The 13,032-nt window shown below is 45.6% G+C and overlaps 1 protein-coding gene across 3 annotated transcripts in view; it reads left to right on the forward strand.

Annotated features, from left to right (window-relative positions):
* The window catches only part of LOC144671268 (ubiquitin-associated and SH3 domain-containing protein B-like), a 126,937-nt gene that overhangs the window by 53,671 nt on the left and 60,234 nt on the right, over positions 1-13,032 (forward strand). The window contains exon 1 of one of the 3 annotated variants that reach the window (XM_078533093.1): positions 7,225-7,279. The exons of the other annotated variants lie outside the window; for them this stretch is intronic. The gene's annotated coding sequence lies outside the window, so the exon portion shown is untranslated. Of the gene's footprint in view, positions 1-7,224; positions 7,280-13,032 lie in introns of those variants that run through there. 3 annotated transcript variants of the gene reach the window in all.

Consider the following 13,032-nt stretch of genomic DNA (forward strand, 5'->3'; position numbering starts at 1 on the left):
GTGGGCAGCATTGTTCCCCCAGCGCCACATTAACCGCTACTAATTGGAACATCCTTGTGGGATACTGGTGGCAACTTTCCTATTTTTAAAAAAATCTTTGCCACAGAATTGGTCTTCACATTTCGAGCATTTGCTTTCGATTTAAAAAAAAAACTCTCAACAGTTCTTTACACCCCTCCACCCCTCACCCGGCCCCTCCCCATACACATTGACTCAGGTTTGGAAGAAGAAAACCTGAATTTATATATGTCAGAGTTGGGGGGTGCTGGATGGAAAGGGCTTCAATGCGTCAGGAGACCTTCACACATTCTTGACTTGTTTCTGTTCTGTGGGTTTGCTGTCGAACAGAATCTCTTCTGTCTTCTAACTATCTTTTGTGGGTTGTTTTAACCTTGGCGGTGGGGGGGGGGGACGTGACTCCCGTTTTAGCAACTAGGGTTAAAGGGTTGTAATTGCTGCTTGAGCTTCCTAGAGATGAAGAATTTAGTGGCGAGAAGGGGCGGGGTGGCGATGGAAGTACATCGAAACGCAATGGAATAAAGTTTCAATCGCAGTCTAGTTTCATAGATACTAGTAAAATGATATAGGGCCAGGCAATTAAATGCATGACCCACAGTTTTGAGCTCTTGTATATTGTTTTACCCCTGAATATGGTTTCTGTATTGGAACAACTGAATGGGAATTGATTAATGGAATTTGTGAACAACAGATTGCGATTGACACCAGCTGATCTGAAGCAGTGATCCAGTGTGTGCAGATAGGACCCAGGGTATAACCTCTGTGGGGAGATGGCTGAAATTTGCAAAGCATGAAAATGTGTGAGGGAAAAACACCCATTCAGCTACAATTTAAGAACAGGTCCTTGTATCAACCTCGCCATCATGTCACAACAGGCCTGAAAACTGTTAAGCAGAATCTGCTGGACTGTTATCTTTTACAAGCTGTCAATTCTCACTTTCCTGAATATTTTTTTAAACTGTTGCAGTTCAGCAGAGTGACCACTCAACAAGCCAGCACTAAAGTGGTGTTATAAACCCCAGGAGTATATCGGCAGATGTGGAATTACAGTCACGCAACTCGGCACCTTCTCCTTTACTTCCCAAAGTACCTTTTGGTCCACATTGCTCTCCAACAATGTCTTCACCCACTAAACTAGCACAGGAACATCAGTCCCCTTTGTCTCAGCCATAGCACTCTCAGTTCAGTGTGGGTTCAATTAACACTCTGGAGACTTAAGCATGTTACCTCGGCTGATACTCCCAGTGCAGTACTGCGGGAGCGTTACACTGTCAGTGGCACCATCTTTCAGATGAGATGTTAAACTGAGACTGCCCTCTGAGATCCCACTGTACTATTCGAACAAGGGCAGCGGGGGTGTTCTTCCTGGCCAATATTTATCCCTCAAAACCCACAAAAGAGAACATGATCAGGTCATTAAGATAAAAGCAAAATACTGCGGATACGGGAAATCTGAAATAAAAGCAGGAAATGCTGGAAAAACTCAGCAGGTCTGACAGCGTCTGTGGAGAGAGAAACAGTTAACGTTTTGAGTCCTTATAGCTCCTCTTCAGTTCTGAAGAAGAGTCATAAGGACTCGAAACGTTAACTCTTGAGTTTTTCCAACATTTCCTGTTTTTAATGATCAGGTCATTATCACATTGTTACTTGTGGGAGTTTGCTGTGTGCAAATTAACTGCCACATTTCCTACATTACAACAGCGACTACACTTTTTAAAAAAAAAAGCTTAATTGGCTATGAAGTGTTTTGAGACATCGTGAGGCCATAATTGATACCATAGAAATACAGATTCTTTCTTTTCCTGATTTTTAAAAGCTTCTATTTTCTTTGAACGTGTATCAGGATTTATATTCACAGGACAGTTGCATAAAGTGATAGTGTGATTGCCATTTAAAGGGCACAGGAATTTCACAGCATGATCATGGTAATTGCCCTTGTTAGTAAGGGGCCGCAATTTATTGAAAAAACTTCATTTTTCACCTATTGCAGCATTTATCACTTTTCAAATATCCTTCCTCGCATGCTCGTGGCTTTGCATTCGGACGAGTAATCCTGATCCGGCATAATCTAATAATCCAGAGAATGGGAGTTCGAATCCTACCATGGCAGTTTGAGAATTTGATTTCAGTTTATTAAAAATATCTGGGACTTTAAAATAGAAAACTGGTATCAGTAAAAGTGACCTTGATACCGTTGATTTGTTATTAAAACCCAACCGAATCATTAATATCCCTTTTTTAGGGAAGCAAAGATGGTCTGACTATATCTGACTCCAATCCCACACCAATGCATGTGACCCTTTCATCAGCCTTCTGAAGTGGCCTAGCAAGTCACTCTTCTTCTTGCATGTAACATCTTGCAGCTTTACAAGTCCAAGTTGGACAGCCAGGTCACAACACTATGTGTGGTGTTAGGTAGATGTCTTGAATCCTGTAGACTACATCAATCCACAAAGTGGTGAACAATCTGATCCGGGTGATCATAATTGCATGCTGGACTGTCCTTGAAATTCCATTTGTGCAGGACATTTGTGATGTCCATGCATAGAGAGTGTGGAGCCTGCTGACTGTAGACCACTCGGGTGGGAGATGACCACGTTCATGTAGTCCATCCTTTTTGGTTTTTTTAAACTGTCATCACTTCGACATATGCAGCAAGTCACTCAGTTACATCAAACCCACAATCAATGGCTCAAAAAGACACAACACAACCTTCTAAGGGGAACCGGAGATGGATAATAAATGTTCACCTTGTTAGCAATGCCCACATCATGAGGATGAAAATTTGTTACCTGCGCATTGCTGATCTATGATGGCTTTGCACAATTTTGATCAATCACCTCTCCCGATTTAATGATCCATTTAACAACCTGTGGGGCTTCAGAAGGCAGAATCTGTTTTCAACATGGGCGACATTTCTGAAGTTTACAACCCATTCAGTCAAGCCTTAGATTGGCAGTGGGGTATCTGGAAAAGGAACAGTGGAATAGAGCTGGTAATAAACTTGCTGTAAATCCGAAATTGGCAAAAGCAATAGGAAACAATCCTTGCAAATTTAGGAGGAGAAGGGAGATTATCTCCAATTACAGGGAGAGTTGTCACATTTCAGAGTTATTAATGTTTTACTGAATGTTGAAGCCTGTCTGTTTCCCTCTGTTCTCCTTTTCTTCCCTCCCCCACTCCAACTCCCCCTTTCATTTCATTCCTTCCTTTCGTCATTTCAGATTCAATAGTAACTCACAAAAGGGAATTGGATAAATACTTGAAAAGGGGAAATTTGCAGAGCTACGGAGAAAGAGCAGGGGAGTGGGATTAATTTAAATAGGTCGTTCAAAGAGTTGACACTGACTTGATGGACTGAATGGCCTCCTTTTCCCCTTGAGCTAACTCAGCATCGAGCAGCGATCAAACCTGGGACCTTGATGTCTTGAATATCTGTTTTTTGAATATTTCTGTTTCACACCACACCGTGAACTTCCCCAAGTGAGACATCAACAATCAAGAGCGTTTGGCAAACACTTCTCTTTTTTTTGTAAGATTCCCTAGGCAGGGAAGGATGTTGCAATATATATTTCTAAAGAGAATCCATGTGATTAGCACGATGCAGCTGGTTCCCTACCTGCTAGCAAGACTTTTTACAGCTGGCTGTATTTACTGAAACACCAGAGAAATTGGAGCCATTTCCACCTCCATTCTGGCATTTTTCTGGATCTTTTAGTATCCCAGAAATGGCAAATTCCCAACGAGAACCATTCCAATTTATTTCCTCTGGCTCCCGAGAGCAGTTGATTGTGTGGACAGATTAGATTCAGAGGAAAGCAAATCTTCCTCATTGGATGGGGGAGGGTGAAGACAAACTAGAACTTGCAGTTCCCCAATGGAACATTTCAACACTTTTGCCACAAGCATGCAATATATTTCTAGTAAAACACTGCGGGACCCCAGAGATTGTCTTTTTGTCTTTGATTTTTTTTTATAAATGGATCTGATTGGTACTACGTAGACTTCTCCTAACCATTTGGTTGCAGGAAAGGCCTTAGATACTGTGTAACATTCCTCCTTCTTTTATTATTGAGTTTGAAGACTTAGCCACAGCGTTACTGACTTGAGGTTGGCCTTTAGCATAGAAAAAGGGGGAGGTCATTCAGCCCCTCAAACCTGCTTGAGATGCAATTAGGTCGTGACTGATTTGTGCCTTGACTCCATCTCTCCGCCTTGATTTCCTAACCCTCAACTCCTGACGAGATAATTCTATGAATCTCAGTTTTAAAATTTTCAGTTGACCTCGCCTAGGTTCAACCGTTTTCTGGAGAGAGAGAGAGAGAGAGAGAGCGTTCTGGGTTCCCACTATCCTGTGTGTGAATAAGTGCTCCCTGCCATCACCCCTGAATGGCCTGGCTTTCATTTTACAGCTGCCTCCTTGTTCTGAACTCACCCACCAGAGGAACTAGTTTCTCTCAATCATTTTAAATGCCTCAATGAGATCATCCTTTAATGTTCTAAAAGCAAGAGAATACAAGTCTAGTCAATGCAACCTGTCGTCTTAATTTAGCCTGATTAGTCCCAGTATCATTTAAGCTCCACATAGAGTTTTCTTATCGAGTAGATTTGCCGTCCTCCTTGAGTTTGTTTGTTTATGACTTTTTTGGGTTTCACTTTACCCAAACTACTGCGCCCCACTTTACCCAAACTACCGCGCCCCCCCAACCCCCTCTTGCAGAGGCAGGCAAAGCCACAAGTGTCCACCACCTCATCCCCTCCCCAGCAAGATCATTACAATGGGTAGGGTAAAGTAGGATTGTAGTTTTAAATTCAGTCAAAGAATGGTCAGAGGGGATACATTTAAATGAGTGAGAAATCGTTTTAATATTGGGAAGAATTCTTTGGCAAAGATGATTTCTCAGGTGGGCTTGAAAGAGACCTGACTTTGGAAAACAAAGTTAGATGTGCCTGAGAGCGTTGGGCTACTGGAGCAAGAACTTTGGCTGAATGACCTTAATTTTGCCCCTGAACCTCCTCCATGATCTTGTCTAACTCTCCATCAGCATAGGAAGCTCAGCTGACACGCTGTGTACCAAACCTATCTGATCAGGTTGTCCTTAATACTGTCACAGAGTGAATAACAAATCATACGGACTCAAAGTTAGCTCTGTTTTTCTCTCCACAGATGCTGGTTAGACCTGAGTTTACTCCTGCTGAGTTTTTTTCCAGCATTTTCTGTTTTTGTTTCAGATTTCCAGCATCTGCAGTATTTTGCTTTAATCTTAGTGAATAACAAGTGCTGGGATGAGTTTTCACATGTTGGCCAGTAGCTACCAAGTGGGCAGGATTATTTGTCAACCGACTGTAAAAAGGGGAACTGCAGGCAGGGCAGTAAGAGGCCAGCGAAATGTGTTACTATTACTAATCCCGATCACATGGAATCAATGTGCTAGACAAAGGAGATCCGTGTAAATGTACATATCGGAAAAATAGTGAGGACGGTTACATTTTTAACTAACATGGTTCAGTGGGCACTACTCTCACTCTGAATCAGTAGGTGTGGGTTCAAGTTTCACTCGAGGCTTGATACCATAATTCGGGCTGACACACCCAGTGCGGTACTGAGGGAGGCTGCACTGTCAGTAGTGCCATCTTTCAAATGGAATATTAAGTCCAGGCCCTGTCTATCCCATTGGAAAGATGCAAAAGATGCCATTGTCCAAGAAAAGCAGGGAGTTTTCCCTTTTGTCCTGGCCAATATTTATCCCTCCATGAACATCACTGAAAGAACACATTGTCCTTCTTGTTGAGGCATCAGGAGGCCTTAAGAGACCTGCACTCCCTCTTTTTCCAGAAGGCCTTACGAAGCACAAGCCAATCAGGCAGTGGCAGACCTTTCCCCTGAAATCAAGCCCCTCGGGGTGGAAGTCCCGCCTAGTGAGAGCTGCCGGCCAATCGGAGGTAGGCAGCTCTTGCACTCAACAGGGCCACTGGGGAGGCAGTGGCTGCTGCCGGAAGGACATCTCATCCCTCCCCCCCCCCACAGTCCCAGGATTGTGGAGGACCCAGGCTACAGGTAAGTATTGTGAGGCAGGGAGAAAGTTTCATGCAGTAGGGGTTGCAGGGAGAGGGGGCAGGGCGTTCAGAAGGAAGGGTAAGGAACTGGCTCTCAGCAGGTCCCCCCACCCCATTTCCCAATGCCCAGATCCTCGATTGGACCCCACCGCCCCAACCCCCCACCTTGAGGTGACACTTGTTCGTGCTGTATGGCGAGAGGCCCATCCGCTGCTGGGTTATTAACAATGGTGGCAAGGTGATGGCCTTTAGATGGTCATTAATTGGCCACTTAAGGGCCTCAATTGGCAACGGAACAGGAAGGTCAACCACGGGCCTTCCCGCCCAGAACTTAATTCTGGTGGAGGTGAAGAGACAGCGGAGTTCAGGTACACCACCAGCCCGCCTAAGTAAATGCCCTTCCTGCCTCCAGGCTTTCCACCAGCGAGATTCTGCCCATTACCTGGTCATTTATCACATTGTTGTTTGTGGGAGCTTCTTGTGCTCAACTGGCTGCTGAGTTTCCTACATTTACAGCAGTGACTACACTGGCTGTCAAGTGCTTTGGGACAACCTGAGCTTGTGAAAGGAGCTTTATAAATGTGAGTTTTTATTTTGCTTCTTTTTAATGAGAACATTAAAAATCCAGAGTGACTAAAAGTCATTCAGCCCATAAATCTCACCCCATCCAGAGCCGTGTACAGTTATTCTGCTCTTCCACATCATGTCCTTCCTTCACTTAAAAGGCCACCCATTTCCTTCTCATCAGTTTCCACACCCTCCCCCACCCCTCTTCCAGTGGAGGGTTATTTCTGGCTCTGGGTTTGTATTAGGAAGCGCTAGGAAAAGCTGTTGAATTGGTGTCAACTTACAAGTGGAATTTCCTAGTCATCAGCTATCAAGGTTGAAGGGACATTTTGCCATTTTAATCACTGAACTGAGCACACCCGAGTTCAGCGGAGTAAAGGTCTTCTTACAGCATGGGATTAGATACAGAGTAAAGCTCCCTCTACACTGTATCTAACCCCGTGCTCTGCCTGTCCTGGGAGTGTTTGATGGGGACAGAGCAAAGCTGCCTCTGTGCCAGTGCTTTCCAAACCTTTTCCCGGTGTGACTCCATTTTAATGCCTCAGACTTGGTCAGACTCCAAAGTGAAAATTTGTTGTACGAGAGTTGTTGAGCTTCAGTGGCTCAGCGGGTGTGGGGTGCCAGAATAAGACAAGAGGTTGGTAACCTTCACTGTTTAATTATTAATATGCACAGTAACTTTAAACATACAAGAATCATGTGTTTTTAAATTTTTAAAATATTTTGATGAAAATTTTCTCTTACTTGCCAAGTCAACTTCAATCCATAAAAAATTTGGATGTGTTCATGGCAGACACTGAGGCTGCCTGTGTGAAACTTGTTTGCTCCCCTCCCAGTGGACTATGAGCCAGAAAAAAAAAAGTGGGTGCGCATATCATGAGGCCTTGGAGCCAATCGAAGGACTTCCCAACAGAGTCTCTGCTTCACAGCCACCATTATGGCCTGGGAGCTTACAACCCCAAAATCTCCTCCCACAATCCCAATGAGGGTCGCGACTCTCCACACTGTCCCCATCAAACACTCCCAGGACGGGTACAGCACGGGGTTAGATTCAGAGTAAATCTCCCTCTACACTGTCCCCCTCAAACACTCCCAGGGCAGGTACAGCACGGGGTTAGATACAGAGTAAAGCTCCCTCTACACTGTCCCCATCAAACATGCCCAGGACAGGTACAGCATGGGGTTAGATACAGAGTAAAGCTCCCTCTACACTGTCCCCATCAAACACTCCCAGGACAGGTACAGCATGGAGTTCGATATAGAGTAAAGCTCCCTCTACACTGTCCCCATCAAAAACTCCCAGGACAGGTACAGCACGGGTTTAGATACAGAGTAAAGCTCCCTCTACACTGTCCCCATCAAACATGCCCAGGACAGGTACAGCACGGGGTTAGATACAGAGTAAAGCTCCCTCTACACTGTCCCCATCAAACACTCCCAGGACAGGTACAGCACGGGGTTAGATACAGAGTAAAGCTCCCTCTACACTGTCTCCATCAAACACTCCCAGGGCAGGTACAGCACGGGGTTAGATACAGAGTAAAGCTCCCTCTACACTGTCCCCATCAAACACTCCCAGGACAGGTACTGCACAGGGTTAGATACAGAGTAAAGCTCCCTCTACACTGTCCCCATCAAACACTCCCAGGAAAGGTACAGCACGGGGTTAGATACAGAGTAAAGCTCCCTCTACACTGTCCCCATCAAACACTCCCAGGACAGGTACAGCATGGGGTTAGATACAGAGTAAAGCTCCCTCTACACTGTCCCCATCAAACACTCCCAGGACAGGTACAGCATGGAGTTCGATATAGAGTAAAGCTCCCTCTACACTATCCCCATCAAACACTCCCAGGGCAGGTACAGCATGGGGTTAGATACAGAGTAAAGCTCCCTCTACACTGTCCCCATCAAATGCTCCCAGGACAGGTACAGCACAGGGTTAGATACGGAGTAAAGCTCCCTCTACACTATCCCCATCAAACACTCCCAGGGCAGGTACAGCATGGGGTTAGATACAGAGTAAAGCTCCCTCTACACTATCCCCATCAAACACTCCCAGGGCAGGTACAGCATGGGGTTAGATACAGAGTAAAGCTCCCTCTACACTATCCCCATCAAACACTCCCAGGGCAGGTACAGCATGGGGTTAGATACAGAGTAAAGCTCCCTCTACACTGTCCCCATATAGTGTGTGGTTTTCAGACAGAGAGAGACACACACAGAAAGACTTAAAGGGAGACACGCAGAAATGCAGTGTACAGAGAGCTTTACTCTGTATCTAACCCCGTGCTGCACCTGTACTGGGAGTGTTTGGTGGGGGCAGTGTAGAGGGAGCTTTACTCTGTATCTAACCCCGTGCTGTACCTGTCCTGGGAGTGTTTGAGGGGGACAGTGTAGAGGGAGCTTTACTCTGTATCTAACCCCGTGCTGTACCTGTCCTGGGAGAGTTTGATGGGGACAGTGTAGAGGGAGCTTTACTCTGTATCTAACCCCGTGCTGTACCTGTCCTGGGAGAGTTTGATGGGGACAGTGTAGAGGGAGCTTTACTCTGTATCTAACCCCGTGCTGTACCTGTCCTGGGAGAGTTTGATGGGGACAGTGTAGAGGGAGCTTTACTCTATTTAGAGAAACCATATGTATTTATGAAGCTCAGCATGCTGGTTTTGGTCCCGGAGACCCAAGCACAGACTTCAGTAACCACAGCTTGTTTTTGCTGCCTGTACTTGACCTTCAGAGTGTGATGAGCTTGAACCCACCAGCCTGCTGCCTGCACTGTGGTGCTTGCAACCCACTTCCACCTCCAGAGATTTTCAATTTAATTAACATATCCAGATATTTTTGGTTGGAATATTTTCATGCGGCACATATTAAGTGCAGCAAATCAGTTCCCCGTATTTTTTCTCTCTCTTGCTCGCTCTCCCCCACCGCTCTCTTTCTGTCCCCCTTCCAATTTCTTTCTCGTGCTCCCTCTTTCTCGTTTTTCTTTCTCTCCATTTCTCTTTTTTCTCTCTCCCCCCTTCTCCTTTTTTCTCTCTCCCTTTCTCCTTTTTTCTCTCTCTCCCCCCTTCTCTTTTCTCTCTCTCTCTCCCCCCTTCTCTTTTTTCTCTCTCTCTCCCCCCTTCTCTTTTTTCTCTCTCTCTCCCCCCTTCTCTTTTTTCTCTCTCTCTCCCCCTTCCCTTTTCTCTCTCTCTCTCTCTCTCCCCCCTCCTCCTCTCTCTCTTTCTCTCTCTCTCCCCCCTTCTCTTTTCTTTCTCTCTCTCCCCCCCTTCCCTTTTCTCTCTCTCTCTCTCTCTCTCTCTTTCCCCCCCCCTACTCCTCTCTCTCTTTCTCTCTCTCTCCCCCCTTCTCTTTTCTTTCTCTCTCTCTCCCGCTTCTCTTTTCTCTCCCCCTCCCCCTTCCCTCTCACTTCATTGACTGTGAAGCTCTTTATGATGTTTTGAAGTTGTAAAAGGCGTTATCGTCTTTCCTTCTCAGGTGATCAAGGAAAGGATGTATATCTGCTGTGATCAGCAGACAGCGCAGCTTGTCTGAGGAATAAGACTTTCTTGGGATATTTGCTGCCAAAAATTCCAAAAATCCACCTGAATTTTTTTTTTGAAGAACCTTTCCTCAGGAAATTATCTGGCTTGGGGTTGATAGCAGATTGTATAACCTTTAAGCAGATGGAGGGGATGATGAACAAAGCTTTAGTTGATGCTGCATGTAGGTACCTCTCCTCACTCTGATGGAGAGCTGTGGGATCTGTATTATATTTAGCATTGCCATGCCAGACTTTAAAATTCCACTTGGGTCAGTACACAGTTGGTCTGCGCTATGCGTTATCGGTGGGGGGGGACTGTGTGCGACTAATTCTGGAGGGGCAGCTTTGCTCAAAGTTTCTAGATTTTAATTCGGTTTCTGACCTCAGTCAGTTTTTGACCTTGACATTTTATCATGAAAGTGGATCAGCACAAATTGCTGAAGGTTTGCTCCTCTTGCCGACTTGCTAATGAACAACACTCTTGATCCCCTGTTAATCAGTATTGAGAGGACGAGGTGGATGCTAATTAAGGCAGAATGCACTCCTTCAATTTGTACACCCCTGACTTCTGTCGCTCTACTATTGGTGACTGTTTCTTCAGTCCTACACTCTGGTAATCCCCCCTCTAAACCTCTCTGCCTCTTTCTCATTTCAATAGGCTCCTTAAAATCTAGTACTTTGACCAAGCCTTTGGTCATTTGTCTGAATATCTCTTTTTGTGGTCAGTTCTTTTTTTGTCCTTTGAATGCCCCTGTGAAGCACATTGGGGTGTTTTGCTATAATAAAGGTGTCATACATATGTTGTGGTTCTTAATGTGCTTCCAAAAAACCTCAGATTTTGAGTTGAAATTGCTCACTTGCTGCATCCTCTCCCAATCTCTATAAACGTTTATGACCTTAATGTTTATCTAGCTTTCTGGTGCTGAGCCACATTTTATTCGCTATCAGTTTCCACCCACAGTTTCTGAAGCTGCTGAGCTGGGCAGAGGGTGAGATTAGACGTCTGGTGACTTGGGTGGAAAGTAGTAATCATCTTTATCAATAACTACTTTTTAGAAGGTTCCACTCTGATTTGACACATGCAAGTCGAGACCCCGACACAGGCTGATTTGGCCTTTTGCTTGAAGAGGATGAATGTACTTTTTTCTAATTGCTACTTTCTACGGTGATTTTGATCTGTCATTTTTCCATCTGACTCTGAGACCCAGTGTCACATATGCGCCTTGAGCCCTGGCGAACTCATGGACTGAAGTCGCGTTCACACCGCCACCCCACATGCCTGTATCTTCCTGGCAGTTTCCGTGACGATTTCCTACAATGATATTTTGGTTTGTTTGTTTTTTCCACCAATGCTCTCTCCTCTAACTCTGACCTCTTCCCACTTCCTTCACCCCCACAGTTGGTGTTGTGCCTTCAGCTGTCTAGACCCTAAGCTCTGGAATTCCCTCCCCAAAAACAATCTTGAGCGTAATTGTCCCAGATTTGCAGACAGTGCGGTAGTGGGCGGGGAATGCCGCAATGGTAGACTTTCACGCTGTATCGCCCCATTCTCGTCTTATTAATTAAGCAGCCACAGGAAACGCGCTGCCTTGCTGGTGGGTGACCTCCAATTTGCCCGCCACGCCATTACCTCGCCGCTTCCTCACGCAGGGCACCAGATTTAAATTGCAGCTGTGCACACACTTCTCAATGCTTGAAACCCAGGAGGGCACCGGTGAAAATATGGCCCCAAAAGCCAAGAAGAGTGCAGCCGCGCGCACCCCCCCACCCCCCCCCCCCCCCACCCCCACCCCCACCCCCAACCGTCCCCGATTCAGTGATGCATTCCTGGGATCACCTCCTGGACACCGTGGAGGCCCACCACGATGTCCTCTACCCTCACTCTGACTGCAGGTGGCCCATCACCATCTCACCGTTCGAGCTTGGGAGGTGGTCAGTGATAATGCTGCACACGAGATCGACCACCCAGTGCAGAAAATGGATGATCAATCTCATCCTGCCGTCAGGGTAAGGCAACCATCTTATCACTCCAAACTCACACATTCAATGGTGTCTGGAGGGTAGAGAGGAACTTCGAAATTACAATCACTAGGCAAGCGGTACTGTGCAAACTGATGGGACTTTGGACTGACAAGTCTCCTCCAGGACCAGGTGGACTTCATACTAGAGTCTTAAAAGTGGTAGATCCGTTGGTGTTAATTTTCCAAAATTCCCTAGATTCTGGAAAGGTTCCATCAGAATGGAAAGTAGCAAATATAATCCCTTTATTCAAGAAGGGAGGGAAGCAGAAAACAGGAAACTATAGGCCAGTTAGCTTGACGTCTGTTTTGGGGAAGATGTTAGAGTCGATCATTAAAGAGGTTATAGCTGGGCACTTAGAAAAATACGAGGTAATCGGGAAGAGTCAGCACGGTTTTATGAAAGGGAAATCATGTTTAACTAATTTATTAGAGTTCTTTTGAAGGAGTAATGTGTGCGGTGGTTAGAGTCTGTAGACGTGCTGTGCTTGGATTTCCAGAAGGCATTTGATAAGGTGCCACATCAAAGCTTATTGCAGAAAATAAAAGCTCCTGGTGTACAGGGTAACATCTATTGACCTGGATAGTAGATTGGCTGGCAGAAAACAGATTATGCATAAATGGGCCTTTGTCTGATTGACAGGATGTGATGAGTGGAATCCTGCAAGGGTCTGTGCTGGGCCTCAACTTCTTACGATTTACATCAATGACCCCTAGCTGAGGGGAGCGAAGGCATGGGAGCTAAATTTGCAGACGACAGGAAGATAGGTAGGAAAGTATGTTGTGAAGAAGGCATAAAGAGTTTGCAGAATGATATAGATAGGTTGAGTGAGTGGGCAAAAATCTGGC

The sequence above is a fragment of the Cetorhinus maximus genome, chromosome 2 (assembly GCF_964194155.1).
Source record: "Cetorhinus maximus chromosome 2, sCetMax3.hap1.1, whole genome shotgun sequence".
Classification (NCBI taxonomy): Eukaryota; Metazoa; Chordata; class Chondrichthyes; order Lamniformes; family Cetorhinidae; genus Cetorhinus; species Cetorhinus maximus.